The sequence below is a fragment of the Schistocerca serialis genome, chromosome 6 (genome assembly GCF_023864345.2).
Source record: "Schistocerca serialis cubense isolate TAMUIC-IGC-003099 chromosome 6, iqSchSeri2.2, whole genome shotgun sequence".
Classification (NCBI taxonomy): domain Eukaryota; kingdom Metazoa; phylum Arthropoda; class Insecta; order Orthoptera; family Acrididae; genus Schistocerca; species Schistocerca serialis.
The window spans coordinates 483825203-483846590 of NC_064643.1; the positions used below are offsets into that span (position 1 = coordinate 483825203).

At 42.5% G+C, this 21388-nt stretch overlaps 1 protein-coding gene across 1 annotated transcript in view; it reads left to right on the top strand.

Annotated features, from left to right (window-relative positions):
* LOC126484009 (3-hydroxy-3-methylglutaryl-coenzyme A reductase) overlaps nt 1–21388 on the top strand; it is a 405549-nt gene that overhangs the window by 157413 nt on the left and 226748 nt on the right. The gene's annotated exons all lie outside the window — the stretch shown is intronic.

Consider the following 21388-nt stretch of genomic DNA (forward strand, 5'->3'; position numbering starts at 1 on the left):
AAAAACCAGAGCATCGCAGATATTCGTAGGCGCATGTAGAATGTCTGCGGAGACCTGGCAGTGAACAAAAGCTAAAGCAAGGTAAGTCGCTGGGCGAGGCGTCTTTCATGATTGCTACAACAATGTCTCGCAAACCTGTGCGATCTTCCACGTGCCAGCCTGCCGCACACAGCACTGACTCCTGCAATGTTGGAACGTGAGGACACACTCATTCGAGGTGATCGCCGGATCATAATCATACACCCCGCTGCACCGCTGGACGTCTCTGTTGGTGTTCTGACACAGTCGTCCACCAGTTGGGGTACTCAAAGGTGTCTGCTCCGACGTCAACCCGTAGGGCCTCCCAGCAAGGTGGCGTAAGCCTGCAGCATTGAATGCAGATTTTGTTGAGAAACAGTGTTTGTAGCCAAAAGAGTGGGAAATAATATGTCGTATTGAAGTCCTGAATAAAGCCAACCTGCTTTCAGAAAAGAAGTGTTATGTTAGTTATGGAATGCATCTCGTATATTTGTCTCCATTGAAAAGGAGTTGCTGGCCGTTGTGGCCGAGCGGTTCCAGGCTCTTGAGTTCGGAACGGCGCTGCTGCTACGGTCGCAGGTTCGAATCTGCCTCGGGTATGGATGTGTGTGATGTCCTTAGGTTAATTAGAATTAAGTAATTCTAAGTCTATGGGACTGATGACCTCAGATGTTAAATCCCATAGTGCTCAGAGCCATTTGAACCATTTTGAAAAGGGCTTAAACGATTCACAGCCAGGATAATTCTTGCAATCCTTGTAATACCGAGTAGCACAAAGACTTCTCGAAGTAAGCGAATCGAGCCACAGAACGTATTTACAAAATCTGCGATGAAAATAAACACAGGCGTAATGCATCAGAGAGGGCAAGTAGAGTGATAAAAAAAATCACCTTTCCATAAATGTACACTGCTGGCCATCAAAATTTCAACGCCAAGGAGGATACCATATGACGAAATTTCACTTTATTGAACATACACAGCACATTAAGAAAAAATGCAGATGTATCTGCAGATACGCCACCTTCGGCGACAGCATCAGTCGTCCTAACCCCTCTGGGCGTCAAGCAGAACTGAACTTAGATTAGAGATACGGGTCGCCATCCCATGCTGTTGAAGTCTGCAGTTCACCAATCGTAGTTACTGGCCAGTGGTGGCATGCCAGCCTTTTGGCAACACTTGGTCAGATGTTTTCAGTGAGTGATTGATCTGGAAAACGAAGTAGTTCAGGACAACACATGGTCTTGCATTATCTTGTTAAAAGATCACCTTACGGAGGCAACCATCCTCGACACGTCATAAATGTAAGTCTGTTGTCCAAATTATTGACTATGCAAACTAGAGGTGCTGTTAACGGTGAAAGGCTTCGGCCAGTAGACATTTGTTTTTAATTGCAGCCAGCATTAGCTAGCTGACTAACCGAGCGACGTGGCGTAGTGGTTAGCACACTGAACTCGCATTCGGGAGGACGGCGGTTCAAATCCACGTCCGGCCACCCTGATTTAGGTTTTTGCCGTGATTTCCGTAAATAGCTTCAGGCAAATGCCGGGATTGTTCCTTTGAAAGGGCACGGCCGACTTTCTTCCCCACCCTTCCCTAATCCAATGGGACCAATGACCTCGCTGTTTGGTTGGTTCAAATGGCTCTGAGCACTATGGGACTTAACTTCTGAGGTCATCAGTCCCCTAGAACTTAGAACTACTTAAACCTAACTAACCTAAGGACATCACACACAACCATGCCCGAGGCAGGATTCGAACCTGCGACCGTAGCGGTAGCGCGGTTCCAGACTGTAGCGCCTAGAACCACTCGGCCACTCTGGCCGGCCGCTGTTTGGTTCCCTCCCCTAAATCAACCAGCCAACCATTAGATAGCTGACTACTGCGTGACATAGCCATTGTTGGAAGTGTACGTAATTTTTACAGTTAGGACCTCTATGAAACATGTCAGTACCTAAGACGATTTCAGTTTCAATTACAAACACTATCACCCTGTGGCAGACTACGGGTAGACGACGCTGAGAGTGGGCTTGATTCCTCCAGTTTTCTTTCCTCGTGATAAGTGTGCGTAAAGGAATGTGGGAACTGATAAGTGTAGCCGGCCGAAGTGGCCGTGCGGTTAAAGGCGCTGCAGTCTGGAACTGCAAGACCGCTACGGTCGCAGGTTCGAATCCTGCCTCGGGCATGGATGTTAGTGATGTCCTTAGGTTAGTTAGGTTTAACTAGTTCTAAGTTCTAGGGGATTAATGATCTCAGCAGTTGAGTCCCATAGTGCTCAGAGCCATTTGAACCATTTTTTTGATAAGTGTACGTAGATATTATGAAAAAATGCAGCCAAGCGTTCTCTCGCAGGCCTGGTTTCATACAGTTGGGGCGGATAAAAAGTTTATAAGATCTATAATTCGCATGAGATTTAATCATGCATCATTTCCCAGCCATATTACCGAATACGTGTTCGAGATAATCCTTATTGTGAATGCGATGCAGTAACAGTAGTAGACATCAGCCACATTTTTTTGAAATTCAACAGTAAATACCACTATGGCAGCTCATTTTCATCAAAATAATGTATTAATATTGAACTAATTATAAAAATTTTAAATAAATGTAACCTTACCCTGTAACATTCTAGCCGCGCGGAGTAGCCGAGCGGTCTAGTGGCGTCTTGTCACGGTCCGCGCGGGTTCCTCCGTCGGAGATTCGAGTCCTCCTTCGGGCATGGGTGTGTGTGTGTGTGTCGTCCTTAGCGTAAATTAGTTTAAGTTAGATTAAGTAGTGTGTAGGCTTAGGGACCGATGACCTCAGGAGCTTGGTCCCACAAGACCTTACCACAAAGTTCCAATTTTTGTAACATCCTAGAAAATTCCTAAAATATTGAGAGATGGCTATGTGGCTTGAATACCAGAAGCCTCTCCCCCCCCCCCCCAAAAAAAAAAGTTTGTAATTTTTGTAGTTACATGATTTATTAAACTGAAAGTTAGATGCTTTAGTTTTTGTAGATAGTTTATTTTTTTGTAGTATCTTCAGAGGAGGAGCTGCAGCGTTCTGTAGACAATTCTTGATTACATGGACGTCAATACCGAAAAAACAAAGACTATGAACTGCCGATAGTAACCAGTACAAATTAAGATCTGTTTGAAAAATGAAGTTCTAGAAAGAGTGAACTCATTCATACATTTAGTCAATAAACTATCCTTTACTGGAATAAACAGGGCCAACCGAAAAAGTCACAAGGTATACAAAAACAATGACAGTCATTAATAATGTAACGAGACCTTCCCTAGCTCAGAAACACACCAGAATACGCCCTTATAAGAACCTCGAAAGACCTGTGCTGTGCCATGACAGTGAAGCCTGGGCAATACAGGCACAATATGCGAAAAGAGTAACAGCCCGTGAAATGGAATTCTTGAGACAGCTTGTTACACCAAATGGATTTTACAAAAGGAGCGAAGTCGTGATGAAGGAACTTAAAATGGAAACTCCCATCCCAACGGTGTAAGATCTCTAGGTCGACCAATGAAAAGACTGTAGGATAACTTCTCGACAAGGCCGTAATGGAAATGACCGTACGGCATCGTAGTCCGGGAGTCCCGCATTCGGGGAAGTTCGGCCGCCGAGGCAAGTGCGTATTGCATTAGACGTCACATTGGGCGACTTGCACGTCGGAGATAGAGATGAAATGATGATGAGTACAACGCAACACCCAGTCCCCGAGCGGAGAAAATCTCATGTCCCAGCCGGGAATCGAACCCGGGCCCCTTGGCGTGGCATTCCGCCGCGCTGACCACTCAGCTAACGAGGGCGGACAACAAGACTGTAAAGCACCTATTACACGATGCACCTACGGTGTACATCGATGCAGCAGCGCCCCAAGCGTACGTGTTTGGAACTGCAGACAGGTTCACGTCGACGGATTACACGATATACGCGTGATATTCACGGTGAAGGGCCACACATGAGCGCTTGACGGCAATAATGCGCGAACAGTGGAAGGAAAATGTTTGATTTCTTGTAAAGTCGGTCATTCGGATTCAAAATTTCTGAGAGCTGAAGGTTCCTATTTATTAAGTAGTTGTTGTCTTATAAAACTATAACAGAATTATGCTATTGCTGTTCTGAATTACGGGCTCGTCAGAGATTGTCCAAACCGTAAGACCAAACTATAGAGTGTTATAAACCAGGCCTATTGCCAAAATATTGTTGGTTATAAAATGTCTGAGGCGAGTTCTCTCTCCTTGAAGTCTTCCATAAAAAGACTGGCCTCCAGATGAGACTGAGGGCTCACTTGGGCGACTCCGTTAAGGTGTTAAAAAAAAGAACTGTTCGATAAATCTAAAGTAGGCTGAGGAGAGAGTGTGCTCGAACGACACTGTAATGTGGCCCCAAATCTATCGCCAATGAGATACAGTGAATCCGTCAGAAGCGGAGCGACGTCAAAACTGACCACGTCGTTGGTTTCCAGCTTAAGCGACTGAAATCTGCTAATAAACTCCCTAGAATTTCTTATATGATGTGGACGCTTGCGTACAATAGATTCGAGTAAAGACGCCAAGTACTTTGCCAAATAATAGGTAATGCTACTCTTCTCATGGCACGGGAGACAATATTAATAACATTAATGTTTTATTGTGTGACTCAACGTGTTGCTAGATCGATAAGGATCCTACTAACGTAGTGATGCGATAAACAGCAAACCTTTTATCTAAGATATTTTACGTTTCGGTCTATAATTTAGACCATCTTCAGGCTGTAAGCGTCATGATGACAGCTGTTGCTGGTGGACGGAACTGGATCCTTAAGAAAATGGATGTCAGCTGCTTACAGATGCTGAAAAACTTAATGAAAAACACTGCCTGCAGTAGAGTAATTCATATTAAGGTATGCATTTGGACAAATCGGATGAAATTCGATCTGGTGAAACTGAAGTACACCGAATCTTTTTAAATTCACGCCGGAACCAATTACCAAACCCATCTACAGCAATAACAAGCAGCATCTGTCATGTTTCTGACCTGAAACTCTAAGAATGTACCAATCTTCGCCACTACTGACCTTTAGTTGAAAGTAAATTCGCTTCCCCTAAAAGGGGAATGTTGTAATACCAATTAACGTGCGGTGTCTCATGCGGGCGGTGTACAAAAACTGACACAAAACCTAACACGGGGAGGCCATGGCTTTGGGATCTCAGATTTAGTTCAAACTTTGTATACCTTTAGTAGGCCATTAAAACAACATGATGAGCAAGTAGTAAGGTGCACCACTCTGCAGTTCCGAGAAAATCGCAAGAGAAGTTTTGCGCGGCTATTACGTGGCTTATATAAGTGTGTGCGGATGTGCCGGACGGTAGAGTTCAAGGTGAAGAAGTGCTTAGCGTTCGACCTTCTTAAGACGAACGTGTATGAGGCGACGGTTCGACTCCCTCTCATACTTAATTATTAATCTATTTTTCTTCATCACTGGTCATATTATTTAATTTATATGACATTTGAGAGGTAATATAAAAAACCGTGGATTTGCACGAAGTTTCAATTTATGTTTTCCTCTTCTGTATGACAAATACCATCATACAACGTGTGATATCGAGAGCACATCCGACGAGTAATGCTACATTATTCTTGCGGTCGGGCACATTGTGACGTCCTATATTACTGATTGTGAGTAACGTCATTCGCATCATTATTTATCGAGGTTTGACTTGGTCTTCCCAAGCCTGCCTCTTGTCCTTGAATATTTCATTACAAATAGGAAACAGTCAAATAGCACATGAAATTAACTACAACTTCATGAAAATGTACGTGCCTTTTTTCATTGTATTATCTCTCAAATGCCATATAAATTAAATAATGTGACCAGTGATGAAAAAAATATAGATTAAAAATAATTATTGGCGAGATTCGAACGTAGCCTCTTCCACGACCTACTTGCTATGCGCGAACACTAACTACTTTTTTTTTATCTCGTTTCATTCGTGATTGTTCGTTGCGTTTGTTCGGGGCGGACACTCCATGACACCCGTCAAGATCATCCTTGATCAGTTCACTCAGTTTTTTATTACAGAAGGCAACTAACCCTCTGACCGAACACGAGGAGCTACCGTGCCGGCTGCCACTTGTGCACAGTGCCTTCTTACAGCCGGTATCTTCGCACAGCTACATCAGTTGCAGAACAGAAACGTGAAACTTCTCTTGCGATTTTCTCGGAATTGCCAAGGTAGTGCACCCTACTACTATCACATTATGTTGTTTTAGTGGTCTACTACAGGTGTACAAAGTTTGAAGTAAGTCTGTGATAGCAACGTCGCGGCCTCCCCTTGTAAGATAATTTAATCTGGACGTTGCTTTCAGTCCAATTATAAAAATGCCGCTCAAAACAGTCGATTTCGTAAACAATACGACAGTTACCAACAACAGCCATCTGACGCATACGCTTTTAACTTCCATACGAGCAACTTCATGCAGAGAAGCATGGGTTGATAACAACGACTGTTCGGCATAGATCGTTCAGACCACTTGACATGAACTTGACTGACTACTCCAGAATTAACGTCCGTGGGCGCGGACGTATGATGCAACACTGTTTTCTCGCAGCGAGACCGCTGCTCCAGGATGAGAAAGACTTCTTGTATCACATCAAATTCTAAATAACTCTCCCAATTAGAAATATTAAGTTAATGCGAAATTTTTCCATGGCAGAGGAAGGTTTTCTTAATACGACGAAGAAAATTAGAAACCTCCACTCCTATAAAGAAGAAAGCTATAAATTTTCAAATGGGGCTGTTGCATACTTTCACCTCTGAAAGTGTTCGATTCAAAATTATGTGTAGCCTGTACTATTACAATATGTAATAAATATGATGTTGAAATTTCTACTGTGTAAGTTGATGAATTATAACACTTTACTGCTTTCGTATCACAAACCATAGTTCCCATAATAACTTACAAAATACTGAATATAGTTAAACATTGTTTTCAGGTTGATGTTTTCTTATTCAAATATAGATATTATTAAAATTACCTGTTTGTAGATTTTTTATTTTGGGGGAATTCAAAATTATGAAAAAGCTCGATTTTCTTGTAAATTATGAGTTATACTAGATTAAACTCAGGATACTGTACATTTGTGTACATCTGGACGTATTACATTACTTTTTTCATATTTGTTAATCGACAATAATTTTAATGACGTATGTTGCGCAACAGTTAACCTCTAAGCCTGAAACATATTTATACGCAGGCTTCAGCAAGAGGGAAGTTCCCCGGTCTCTTAGCGCGTACGTTGAATCGGAATCATGATCATCATCGTCATCATCATCATCATCATCATCATCATCATCATCATCATTGCTTTCCCACAGGGTGATGGACACAACTTTTCTGTCGGGACAGCTGTCACGTTGAGGTTCTGCATACCACTACAGCATCCTATCTTCTCACACGTAACCAAACAGATGTTCTACCAAAACTCATGTGTATGCATGTAGCCTAGTCCTGTGTGTGATTATACGATTGCAAGAAGCCACTGAAAACCGTCACATCTATTAAATATCTGGCTGCGCGTACGATGCGATCTGAAGTTGATATGTAAGCTTGTATGTAGATATAGGCACATTTTCTCAGATGTTGTGCAAGTTACTCCGAAATCTCATCAACATATCTTAAACACCACCATATTTGAGAACAGTGTGATGCTTGTGCACTTCCTGGACCAATACTTTTAAATAATTGTAAATTCGGCTAACATCACTAATAACACGAACGTCGCGTCCAGCCGTCCTGATTTAGGTTTTCCGTGATTTCCCGTGGTTCCTTTGAAAGGGCACGGTCGACTTCCTTCCCCAATCTGATGGGACCGATGACCTCGCTGTTTGGTTCTCTCCCGTAAATCAAGCAATCAGTCAACCATCCAACCAACATGACCGTGGATAGCATCGTTTACGAAATTTTTCGTTTTCTGTGTTAGTTTCTTTCGCCATTTCTGTAACTGGTCGCACCAAGCAATTGTGTAACGCCAGTACACTCACCACTGTCTGATATCTATATCGCTGATTAAACTGCAGAAGTCAACGGTTCGTGGTTCCTCGTTTGCCAAGACCAGTGGCTCCTCGCCTAATTGGCCTCTGAGGAAGTCACACAAAGGCGCGGCCGGTTGAGGGAGTTGCCGGCGCGGCTCATTTAGCTCGCTGTCCGGCGCGCTTCTAGGTCCCTCGTGACGTCACGACGCTACCAGCTACTAGTTGCTGACGTGGAAGTCCCGCGTCCTTGCGCTATTCACGTGATGTGGGTGCTCAGCGAGGCATGGCTTTATAGCCCTACCAGGGGAACACCGGATCCCGTGTCGCTGACTTGCGGCATCGCTGCACTGCTTAGGGCATTGGGCCGTTACTGAAGAAGCTTGGCCGTCAGATGTCGATCCCAGCACTCACAGTTTACAATTTTAAAACAACTTCGCTGTCGCTTGCGCTGTCTCTCGGCATTATTAAGAAATCGTCAACATTGCGTTTGTAATAAATAATCTGATCTTTAAAGATTGGGAGTTGCTAAGAAGATTTATTTCTAAGTCAGAGATAAAAATAACAGCCAGCATGCCATCTGACCTATAGCCCTTCGTTTTTGGCAATACATGTTGCTATTAGATATGAAGGATTGTAAGCAAGGACGAGTTCTAGCGTATCAACTAGTCCAACAGTTTCTGCTGCACTAATATTCTTATGTCCGTAAATTATACTTTGTAATCTCAGTCGTTTCGTTAATAGGGACATTAGTATGAAGATTAGTGATATCATATGATGCCAAAGTTGCATAATCGACAACGGGTGTCTCTTTAATGGCTTAGCCTCTTCACACCTACTCCTAATTCTGAACTATTCATGAAACTGTATACTGCTTTCAGTTTCGCATTAACTGTTTCATTGAGTTTATATACAGGGCTAGTGTGGCTATTTCACTTACATTGCTGCAACTATTGCGAGAAAACAGTGGGGCAGCCTTTCAAATGGCTCTATGCACTATGGGACTTAACATTTGAGGTCATCAGTCCCCTAGACTTAGAACTATTTAAACCTTATTAACCTAAGACCATCACACACATCCATGCCCGAGGCAGGATTCGAACCTGCGACCGTAGCAGCAGCGCGGTTACGGACTGAAGTGCCTAGAACCGCTCGGCCACAGCTGCCGGCGAAGATCTTTCAAGCAAACAACACATGCTTATTCAAGTAACTAACAGATTGAAAAAAAAAATCACAAAAGTCACTGAAAGCAGAAATAAAATTTTAATGATCTAAATTCCAAAGATATGGATAAAATTGATGTTTGATCGCATTTGAAATGTTTTTCTGCATTAAAAGGCGTGTAGAAACTGAACATTATTGATAGTTGAATCGAGTGAAGCACTAACGTTTGTCAGCAGCTACAGTCTTGCGTCTTGGCACAGTGAAGAATGCACTAGTCTCTCATTCTTAAGGGGCGTGGTCAAATCCACACCCGGCCAACCCGATTTAGCTTTGTTCTCTGCGGTTTTTCCTAAGTCTTTGATCGCGATTGAACAGCACATCACTGGTCATTTCCTTCCTTTGTCCAATCAGAGCTTCAGCTGCATGTTTAATTGTTTCATCGGCGACGAGATGTTAAATCTAAACCTTTTTTTCCCCGCTATTGTCTTCTTTTCCATGTGAACTGTGCTACTCTTCATCCCAGTGCATGCTATACTACGCGTTCTGATCATATCAGGTGCTCAAACAAATTTCTTTTCTTGATCTTGATCGTTCGTGAACTTTATCTTCCTCATTAACCTTCATTAATAACATCAGATTTGTTGTTTTATCCTTCGGGTTCGCAAGTTCTACCTTCTGCCAAACTCAGGTGAAAAATATCTTAACTCTCTGTTTAATGTCTTCTTCCAGCACCAAATGAAGTCGCGATCTATATTGAACACTTCACCAAATCTCTTCAATGGTTTACTCAAGAGGTCACGGAAAATTTTTCCTTTTTCTGTAAAATCCTCTGTATCTCGTTGTAGTTCTTATTGTTACGTTTCCATTTAACTCTTTTCACTCCTTTTTCCACATTCCAAACAATTAAATTATCTTTTTGCTTCACCATTCGTCTTGAGATCTCTAAATTTGTTGCCCACTTATGCTCTCGTATCGTCTTTGCCTGCACTTTTTGATTTCTTTTTTTATTCCATGTGTTTCTTTCTATCCTAGTTTCCAACACTCCTATTAAATTTAAAAATTGTCTTTGCTTTTTATTCTGCAGTGTCTCCGTAAGTTTTATCCACTTCGTTTCGTCAAATACTTTCTCCAAATCGAAAATAACCTGTGCACATCACTTTGTCTTCCTAAGTTAGCTTTTGTTGATTATTTCTAACAAACTCAGATGCTTCTCTCGTTCTTTTTAATCTTTTAAATCCTCGTTGCTCTTTGTCAGTTTATAAGACACACTGCTGTTAACAGTGTACTTTCAAATACATATAGCGATATATTTATTGGAAAAATAGCTTATAGCAAGTGATTGTACCAAGTAGTATTTTGTGATCTCCGATTTTTTCCACTAGAACATCGATGTCGACACTTTTACAATGTTAAAACTTTGTATTACATTATTCATTTTAATATATCACCATTGCTATTACTGAAACATCTTCGTACGAGTAATGTATATATAAATTGCACGAAAATTTGGAATGAAGCTCATTATTATTATTATTATTAAAATTTGGCCAACTGAGGATTACATGAAACAACTGATTTATAACATCTTATTTTCTTTCCTTTCTTTAGTTTCCCAAAACAATAGCTTTGGGTACCAAATGGAGCGACATCTCCACTTCCTAACAAAAACAATGACGCATGGGCGCTAGCTGCGTCTTGATTGCCAACGCGGACAGTTCCTATCTGGAAAAAATCATGACGGTGACGAGACTTGTTGTTGTCAGTAAGAATTTACCAAAAAACGATAAAGTTGTGATAGCGTCATCGACGGTTGTCAGGACCGAAGAAGGAGCGAATGTGACATGCGAGTTAAACATCATCCCAAAGAAGGACTTTACTGACAGCTACACATTGTTGTATGATGTTCTCTGCGTTGCAGTCAAGATGGGGGAGAGGCAGGAAACTTTATAGGACACCGAAAGCACTAAAACCATCATTTTAACTTTGTCTATTTATTTATTAATCTAATATCGAAATTTGTTTAACTGACGGAGTTATACAGTCCTGTAATTTCTATTTATTCTAATGACAGTTCGTCAGTGAAGAGCCAGAATGATTGCTTGTGATGGCAGAACAGAATTCAGGTGTGGATGCATACTCTTTGGGGAAGTATGATGTTCTCGAGAAACGGAAACAGGGAATAGGAAGCGTGCCTTAGCTGGGAATAGCCATAACACAGGACACGGTTGATATGCAACTCTAACCCGACTGTGTACGGAGGCATTGTTTGTGTGTTTTCACAGTTTGTTTCCCTGTTCATGGCACGTTATCTAGCCTATTTATGAGAGAGAAAACTATTTACGATCGGTTTTACAGTTTACAACGAAATACTTCTAACGCTCTTTCTCCTCCTTTTGCACGCTACCTCGTAACCACATATTTTGGATTCTGTGCTTTGTGAAAGACAATAGGGGCCAGCCCTCGTTATCGAAAATATTTTTGTTCTCGCGTGTGACTGCATCTTTTGACTGTGAAGAAGCGCTGTTTACCTAAATATGTTACCTTTACCACACTGTAGCGCCATCGAAATTCAATGACTAACAAGAACAATCCTTAATTCCTCTTTGTCAAAGAATAAAGAATACATTACGGGACGTTAAACACCAATCTTCCTTCAAATAATACACTAAGCAAGATGTAAACTGTCTCCTCTGGTAGTCTTACGACATGAGATGCAGTTGGATGGGAACCTTGCCTCGTAACATGCTATGCAAGATTGAAGCCTCATAAGCTGCCCGGAGCGACCGTTGAATTAAAATCCCATTTTTAGCACCACGTGTACCGTGCTCCACTTAACATTAATAGTCAAGTGATGGTGCGCCTGTGGAATAAAGTCATCACTTTGGTAACATGACATATGAACGCACCTCCATTTGTAACGTTTTGTACAAGCCCTATGTTTTTACCCTAAGCGAGTTTAGAGATCATCTCGTTACAGCTGTGCACTTCAAACTGAGCATAACATCTCCTGTAGAATTTTAGGATAACGTCTTCAAAGAAACAGCTATTTTTAAAGGGAAATCTACTTAACGCACTCCACGTTACGACTGTCCGTAGCCCTAACCGTCACATGTTTTTCTGGGCTCTATTGTTCCACATTCTTGTCAGTTAGGCAGGGCGCGTGCGATGCATCGTTAGATATTTGGCAACCTCACATGTTGCCATCGGCAGTTGTGATGTTACGATTGTCTCCATGGGTGTAGTAGCATGTATGGACTACAACTGGATTGCGATATAGACCAACAGAGAAGGGCAAAGGTGATCGGGGGAAGAAGCTCTCTCGACAAGATCGATTGATTTGCTGACACAACACGTTATCAAGAAATTCCTGTATTGACCAACGCGTTTTTATTGTACCACTTTCGTGACACTTTAAATCCCGAGTTTTGCGAACAAGTTGTTAAATGCAGTTATCCTCACAACTTCTTAGAATGCCCTCAACATTCAACTCGTATACCATGCTTCTATAGGAGAGTAGAGCAAATTATACCTCTGAAGAATTTACTAAGGGCTGTGCGATAACTTGTGTCGCTATACTCAACATATACGGGAATTTAAATTTCGTCTAACTATATATTATAAGATTGCATTTCTCTCATACTGTCAACACCTATATTCAATGTGTGTTCCAAAAGCCACTGTACAGTGTGAATCGAGAGGTACACACTGTAACAGCATCGTTCCTCGACTTTACCCCTTCCTTTTCACACCACACCGGTCCGTTCCCGTTGCCTCCTATTCTGGGACGGTGTGCGAGTGTGTTGGTACCCGACATGATTCATTTATCAGATAGTTATTACACGAGATTTGCGTAGGGAGGAAGTAGAAAGTTTCTTGTCTACGCTCTGGATGGCTGCCCTCAGGAAATTTAAGAATAAGCCTTTACGTGACGCTCAGAAACCTGAGACGAGTTCCGCAACTCTCCTAAGAACCTGCTCTTCCTCGTATGTTAGTCCAATTTGATAAAGGTCTCTATTTGATGAGCATTACTCGAGACTCATCCGAACGAGAGTTTGGTGAACGACGTCCTTCGTAGGTGAGGTGCCCACTTACTTAGGAATGAATCCCTGTCTGGCATCTGCTTTTCCCAAAATTATTAGGAAATTGGCGGATACCGGTAGATATGTAACGGTCCTGACTGGCTCCAGAGGTTGACCTTCGACGACGCAAAAAAACTATAGCAGATTGCTACGTATACTTGCACGAATTACAGTATATTTGCATATGCTGAGAGTTCTCTACACGTCTTTACATCAAGCGTTCATCATCCGCTAGTCTTAATACATTTGACAAGTTTTAAGTAATGCGCTCTCCTTGTACTAAATTTTGTCCTCCGCAGGCATCCATGTTGAACAACCAACTGTCTGGTCCCGTCACATTTCTTCCAGGAAGACCTCAAGTTACCTACGATTCAAATAATATCCTTAGTTCTGTTTGATATACAATTTTCAATGCAGTAACTAATTGGTCTGTTGTTAGCAAGGCACCTATAATATTTACAAATCTCACTGAGCAACCACCGACTCGACCTACAGTTTCCACAACTCTGAGGTGGATATTGCCAGTTTATCAAGAATTGGGAATTATATCGTGAACTGATTTGTGTGTGTGTATGTTATGGGAGTAGGGGGTGACAGTGTGGGTATCTACATATTGTCGCCTAATACGTCTCGGTAAATAAAGAAACAAGTAAGTAAACAATTACAAATAATACGTATAGAGTGAATCCAACAACGACATTTAAGAATAAATGTAGTTATTTTCCAGGTTCAAATGGTTCTGAGCACTATGGGACTTAACTTCTGAGGTCATCAGTCTATTTTCCAGTTCGCGCGTATCTAGTTTCCAGTATTTTGCTATCATTATCGAACCCCTTACGATTTCGTTGTTACGTACTTTCACAGTTTTTAGCCACTATTGTTGTCCATACGTTTTCGTGTTCGGCGGCTTTGCAAAATCTATCGAAACGGAATCTCTGATATTTTCTTATTGACATTTGCCGGTATTTGCTATTGTTCATGTCCGCCTTAAGGACTTTACTTTAAAGAGTAAATAGTCCAATACGTTTTCTGTAAAACCTGCTGCATTTACAGCAAGCTCTGAATTCTTCATGGCGTGCTTGCGAGCGTGATGCGATCGAGAGAGTCCCCGAAGTCTGTAGCAGTACGGGCTATAAAAGTTACTTGTTCGTTAAAGTGGACAAAAAATTAACATTTATAATGAACCAGGGTATTGTATTGTATGGAACTGGCGACCTAGAAACGACGGAGAGGCTTCGTCCCCGCCATAGCCCACAGTGACACACAACCCCACAACACGCTACAGCAGTCCACTCACCCCACCGCCACCCCACACCGAACCCAGGTTTATTGTGCGGGGCCAGGCACGCCGGGCTGGCATGAACCAGGGTAGTGACATTAATAATACTGGCTCTGAGCACTATGGGACTTAACATCTGTGATCATCAGTCCCCTAGAACTTAGAACTACTTAAACCTAACTAACCTAAGGACATCACACACATCCATGCCCGAGGCAGGATTCGAACCTGCGACCGTAGCAGCCCCGCAGTCCCGGACTGGGCGCCTAGAACAACTAGACCACCGCAGTCGGCATTTTAATAATACTGTTTGTGTATATTTGTGTATTAATCTAGCCTTTGCTTTGTCAGAGACATAACGTATTTAGCGACACATGTTGTATTCTAAATATATTATGTATTCAAGGTTTTCCTTTCAGACTCTTTTGCCCTGTACGTAACGCTATATCAGATTTGTGTAAGAAAATTAAACCATACAGATCAATTTTTAAGGACTTAATACAAATAACAAAATAAAATATATTATTTAGGGGGCATTTCATGTCGCCCTCTAGTACCGATAAAATCTGTGATGACTTTTCTATATTTATAGAAGAGTCTCGAACAGCCTGCTGATAAGATGTGTCTGCTGTCTAAAGTTGGTAGCTCGATTAAACTTTTTTCTTTAGATTGTGGATGTGATTTCCTTCTCGAAAGTGTTGTACATTTTTTGTTATTTTGAGACTCTGAAGGTGGTTCTGTAAATTGGTGTAACGTTCTGCTTCATGCGAAGTTGTTATATTCTTTTTATTTTATTTTTTCTTATATTCATTGTCCACTGACCTCTTCATGTTTCTCAAGCAGAAATTCATCGAAGCTGGAGTAGTTTTAAAAGGTTCAACTCCATCGCATTTGTCGGGCGAACCTGAAAAACGCTTGTTTTCGAATTAACGTAGATTACAGATCAGGGAATCGAACGGCAAAGAGCTTAGTTGACAGATTTGTTGCAGTAGTTGTCTCGTCTAAGATTCTGCAAAAACACGAAATAGCCATTTTTTAAAACCAGACTTGCCCAACGAACAGGATTATCGTTGCTACCATACCGTAATATCAGTTTCCATTTACCACAAGAATGGACCTCTCATCTTAACCAGTACTGTGACGGCCTCTGACTCTTCGGAAGAGTCCACCCAACTCAGGACCCATTGCGTTCTCCATTGTTTAACTTTTTCCAAGAAGGCGAAGAGACATCTACAAATAGCCAGCCCCTCCTCGGTTCCAGCCTCATTTCGTACATGAGGTTCGTTGGAGGAAAGGAAGTGGGTTTTCCCCAATGACGTCGGGGCAAACGTGTAGAGCTGCGCCCTGTTTAACTGAGCGGCCTTCTGCGAACTCTTTTAACACAAACATTGGTGGTGCGGTCTTAATGGTTATGAGATCAGCATGTGTATGATATGGTTTGTCCATCATGCAAGACTGCGAGACAAATACTGTCTTCCGTGGCTGTAGCTACCGAAAGACAACACAAGACACTATGAAGATAGATCACAATCACGCCCACAGTGAGACGCCAACCGCTGTCCTTGGTTTAGCTAACATGGCTAATTATACCGGCCATTCTCTCAGTTCTTTTGCTTATTTGTTAATAATCGTGATGGTAAATCTAAAAATGTTTGTAAAATGCCACGAGTACAGTTACTACAAAACAAACACAGTAATATTTAGGGCAGTGTGTGTGTATTTACAGAAGCCTCAGTGACTGACAGTGCGCTAATTTCTGTTAAGAACGCTGGTCCCCGTTTCCTTTGTAAATAAGAAAACCTACAACTGTGCGAATCGGCGACAGCAGATGCGAAACCAGAGCGCTGGACTTGGCACAGTGACAACCGAGGCAACCTCATTTACTTTTCGTGTCGTCGGCGATGCTTATGGGAACTGCTTTTTCGAGTTACGACGGTATTTATTTTCGCCAAGCGGACGTACACTTTCCCGTTTCGCTATTAATACATTTCGCCCTCATCTTTAGTTTGTCTCAACCATCTCTCTGATCTTAGATAATTTGTTCTGTATTTACTTACAGCATCTTTAATTTCGCACCAATGAATTACGTCTATTTTAAATGCAACTTCCACTTAGGTGAATAGAAGACAATGCTTTATTATAAAAATGTAAACAAAGAATCAATGTCATCTTGCCAGGTTACCATAGAAAGAAATCGTGTCTGTTGTTTTTTTCCTTGGATTTGTTCCTTGTATTTGTCGTCGTCTTCTGTACTCATAATTTTCTTTTATCAGTCTTATTATTATTATTACTATCATTATTATATTTTAATTATATTGTTCTACGACGAACACCGTGGTACTGCACCGTATAGTTGGTCGTAACTTGTAGTTGACGCTGATATCACAAGACACGGAGTGTTAGGTCACATGGTCCATCGTCGGCTGCGACCGTTCAACAGTCATAGTGGTTGGAACGTTAGACTTGTGTACCAGAGGATGGCGGTTCAAATCCCTGTCCGGCCACCCACATTAGCTTTCCCATCGTTTCCCTAAATAATTAAAGGCGAATTCCGGGATGGTCCCTTCGAACCCGACACTGCCGATTTCTTTCCTTATCGCCTCCCATTCGGAGCTTGTGCTCCTTCTTTAATGACCACGTCTTCGACGGCACGTTAAACCATAATCTTTCTTCCTTCCTTAACCCAATGACATCATATTTAAATACCCAATTGTTAATACATATCAGCCGATATAACTCTGTTACGTATCAGCTAGAATTATTGTTGGGTATGGTAGAACTCAAAACAGTCTTCTAAATTGCAAGGTACAAACGCTTCTAAATGTAGAGAAACGCCACGCTTTTTACACCGCCATTCACTTTCACTTCTTTCTGCTCTGCGATTACAGCTCGCTATTTGATGCGATTCGGTTAAGTCGGTTGCGGGGTTCTCGAATGCACAATCGCGGCCTTCTACATAAGCTCTTCGAGAAGGCAACGAGGAAAGCAGCACTGAGATAGCCATAACGACATTAAAGCTGTACTCTTCCCGAAAACGAATCCAGTGCTTCTAGCACCCTGCTGCTGTACTCTGTGGCTCCTGTTATAAGAGTGTCGCCCTTGTCCCTGTAGCACTGCTGCAAGTAGTAAGTTAAAGTGAATGTGTTGTTACAATTGAAAATTTGTGCAGACAGGCTTCTCACAGGCTTGCCGGCAGGCCTGCTCAAACATTCACCGCCACTGATGTTTCCTCATATGATTTCCGAACACTAACACCAGAGGTTCACATAAGGAGTATGTAGGCATAGCTCCAATGTGGCAACGGAGTCGGTGGAGGACCATAACTTACCGTGATAAGGGATGAAATTGACATGAACTAAACGCATTGACATTACATGAATTTTTATACGGGGATGAAATTAACTAAGATTCAGTGACATACTATCATTACAAACTATTCAGATACGCTAAATATCCAATGTGACGCATATGTTGTGACAATTGAAAGTCTTTGTCATTGGATCTTGTAAGTGTCATCCTCATCGAGCCATTCATTTTATTGCACTGCATTTAATTCATTTCATAAATTATCATAGAGCTCGAGGACTAATTTGGTAGGCTGGACCGTGCGCGCTATCTAACATCATGCTTACGAAATATTCAAATGTTCAAATGGCTCTGAGCACTATGGGACTTAACATCTATGGTCATCAGTCCCCTAGAACTTAGAACTACTTAAACCTAACTAAACTAAGGACATGTCACAACACCCAGTCATCACGAGGCAGAGAACGAAGTATTCGATTATTTAAAAAAGATGTAAGAGTTTTCACATAAAAAATTACTTTTCAGCGCGCCCTCGTAAAATAAACTGTCCGTGTGTCGGAGAGCACCTAAATAATCGTGGTATAAATTTGAGTTGTCAGCCCAGCACGTAATATGCAGTAACATTTTTTCCTGAAAATGCCCTGGACTAATTTGAAAATTTTAACTGGATCCATCGCCCACCAGACTTATCTCCTGTGTGCTGCTGCCTTAGGAGACTTCGTAGCTGACGAAGCATTTGATTAATTTAAGACAGTTCGAAAATGAGGAGGCATCGTGTGACTTAGCGCTCCGTCAAGATCAAAAATGCCGGACGTAGCTGTTATTAAGCTGATAAGAACAGATACGTTTTTACGTGGTGAGAGAATACTTAGAGGAAATATGCCTCATGCCATATTGTTGTACAGGATTTTCACAACAAGTAACGATACTTCAGCGATGTGATATCGTGTGTATGCTCCGATTTCGTCTTTCTTCGAATATAACTCGTATAAAAGGAGGAATCTACATATCGCGTGAGAAATTCTGGGTGTATTGACAACAGCATCGCTGTCTCGGATTGGGTAAAGTGGATTTTTTAAATTGGGGATCATCTATGTCAGGGGTGAAATTGCAGTTAGAGCTAAACATCCAAGCCGCACCTGCTTGTCTTGCAGTGTCTGCGACCAGCGGCCGATCGGAAGCTCTGCCTTAGTAGCCACTTTAGAGGGAGTGGAGGTGGTTTCCCTGGTATCAGATAACAAAGGACTCCGACTTCTGCTGCTCTGTGGTCGCTGGACTGTCCAGGTGACGACGCTCGAGGCGTCCTCCGGATAAGAGAATAGTGAACTACTGCTCAGTCCGCATTTGGTTGACTTCGTGGTCACGGGGGTTACGGACAATGCGTGGAGGAGAGTTGTTGTATTATCAAATGTCTCTGCATATAAGAACCTCGATATACGCTGAGTGTTTTTGAAATGTAATTACTTGATATACATCCATCTGTCTATACACGTGGGGATGGACCACGTCAATCTTTGTGATGTGTTCACCAGTCAGTAGCTCCCACCGACGTCGCTTGGGACACTGGGATCGGTGGCCAGTTCTCCGCAGGCCTGAGCACAAGGTTTCTGGGCTCTATGGGACGCAGAAGTGTTGTCACAACTGTCCCAGCAAAGTGCAGTATGGGAACTATTTTTTCTAGTGCTGTGCATTTGCTCGGAGCTGTTAGCAGCCGCTGTTTTATAGAGTCTATTTGCAGTATATGTATTAGGCGGGATCTTTGGTGATCTTTGTGGGATGTTTGGGTTTTTATTAGCGTTTTTTAGGTATGTTATTCCCACTGCCAATGTGTAGCTTTGTAATCAGAATAGGGCGTCAAATCTTATGTTTGTGTCAGTGGAAAGCTAGTACTTTCTACTACCACCTACCTATTAGCACAACCACACAATGGGTTGCCGTCACCTGACGCCTTGTTCGGAGATTAGCGCGACTTCCAGTCCTCGTGGCACATGAGCCAGTCCTGTGTGCACGCGTCTCTCCCGAACTGTGAATCTGTGTGTGTGTGTGTGTGTGTGTGTGTGTGTGTGTGTGTGTGTGGCAGTACGCAAGGTAGCCAGTGCGGCTATGGTTCCCTGGAGTCTGCCCTGCAGTCGGTGCGAAGACAAGATTGGAAGGTTTTTTTCGCCGGATACGGGCTGTGGTGGTGGAGGAGGTGCATGTGTTCTCAATCGCCAGTGCATACAAGACCTCGTATATACTTAGCACTGCGATCTATTTGTGGCATAAATGTAATTGTTTGATTTGCATAAAGTTTGTGTGTGATTCTCAAACGCTGAAAATAAGTTTTATTGTGCAGAACAGTCATCGTAAGATGATGGTAAGTGTTTTAACCGATCTGTTTGACTCCTGTAAATTGTTAAACAATTAATTGGATAGAGAGGACCAAAAAAACTATTTACTGCCATTTTTGATATCGCAATTCCGCCAGCTCTCCCTTTGTTCCCAGCATTAGCAGGTAGGAGCACAGTAGTCTGAGGATGGATGAAAACCTGAGACGTCATTTCACATGCAAACAGGGAGTAGCCAGTTGAAAGAGACAGAAACAGAAAGCAAGTCTGGAATGCCACCACCTGATTCGTTGTTCAGGGCCGCGAGATCAAAGGAGGCTCACATCTAGTCTGTGGTCAGTGGTATTTAGTATCGTGATCTGTAATCATGGCATAAGGCGGTTTTTGACCTCGGTCCAGGTGGGGTGGCCCCGTGGTCTGAGGCGCCTTGCCACAGTTCGCGCGGCTCCTCCCGTCGGAGGTTCGAGTCCTCCCTCAGGCATGGGTGTGGTTCGCAGCAGTTTGGTCCCATAGGAAATTTCCAATTTGACCTTGGTGGCGGTGCTCGTACGACAGACACGTGTGCATGCGGCCCGACGGTTTATATGCCGCGCTTTATTCCATTCCTTGGTGCGTACAGTTATTATGTCGTGGAAGCGTGGACGGGAGGAACAAACGTGAGCTCTATCCTGGTAGGGGAACCCTGTCTCCCACAAACTGATAAAATAAAGAATACGCAAATTGAATAGAGTAATATATTATTGTTGACATTGGTTTGAATTCATTCCTGTCCAGCACAGACTGAGCCTCTTCCTGCCAATTTCCAGATCATAGGAAGGAGGAGGAGTGGGGGAGAGGAATGAAGGGCTGGGGGATTTCCCAGAGGGAGAGGGAGTGATTAATTGATCAGTCTAATTAATTAATCAATTCATTTAATACCAAAAGTGTGCTCATATCGACGAAGGGGAGGAAGGAGACCTAGGATTTCCCAGATGGGGAGGAGGGGAAGGGGTAGGGGTAGGGGTGAGGGGTTCTCAGAAGTACAGTTTATTCCCAGGGGGTCATAAATCCCCAATGGGTCATAAATCAATTAACAGAACAATACGTTTGCCTCTCAGTATATTCATGTATGCAACCCACATTAAAAAATTGTGCTCATTCTCTATTTGCCCTACTACTCAGATGCTCCTTCAAAAAGGAAAACCCGGAGAATTGCCCCAGTTTAATCT